Raw genomic sequence first — 607 nt, 5'->3', positions numbered from 1 at the left:
TTCCACTTCTTCCCCTTCCCTACAACGAGTTGGGGGAGGTTCTTGTAGTTCACGCACCCGGGGTCGAGGCCGGGGATGTGGACGAGGAAGGATCAATTTAATTATTGAACGGACTATGCCAACCATCAACATTGGTGAGGAAGACAGTTCTGAAGATGAGATAATGATGAAAAGATGGAAGAAACCTCAGTATGAGATATCCTTAGAAGATACAGACGAAAATGAATATGAAACAATATATGATCAGATAAACCACTATGTGAATGCTATGACCCTCACTCTGATTCTCCCTCAAAATGTTGAGAGTTTAGAGGTCAAGGAAGTCCGTAGTGTTGGTTCAAAGCCGATCAAATTTTACTTTGCCTTGACCAGAGGAAAATATGTTGAGATTTTCATACCTAGTTTATACTGTTTTTGATGATATTGCACTTTAAAGAAAGACATTTTTGATCTTTTGTTGCAGGAATGATGAATTAGGGTCTTTGTAGCAAAAAGATGCAAAAATGAGCGAATTTGGAGCGAAAAGGACCAAAATGTGCAGAATTGAACTAGGGCGCCGACGGCGAGATTTTCCCGAGACTCCAAAATTAATTCATTAAGAAGGTCC

This window comes from Phalaenopsis equestris, unplaced genomic scaffold (assembly GCF_001263595.1).
Source record: "Phalaenopsis equestris unplaced genomic scaffold, ASM126359v1 Scaffold235876, whole genome shotgun sequence".
NCBI lineage: Eukaryota > Viridiplantae > Streptophyta > Magnoliopsida > Asparagales > Orchidaceae > Phalaenopsis > Phalaenopsis equestris.
This window is presented reverse-complemented; position numbering follows the sequence as displayed.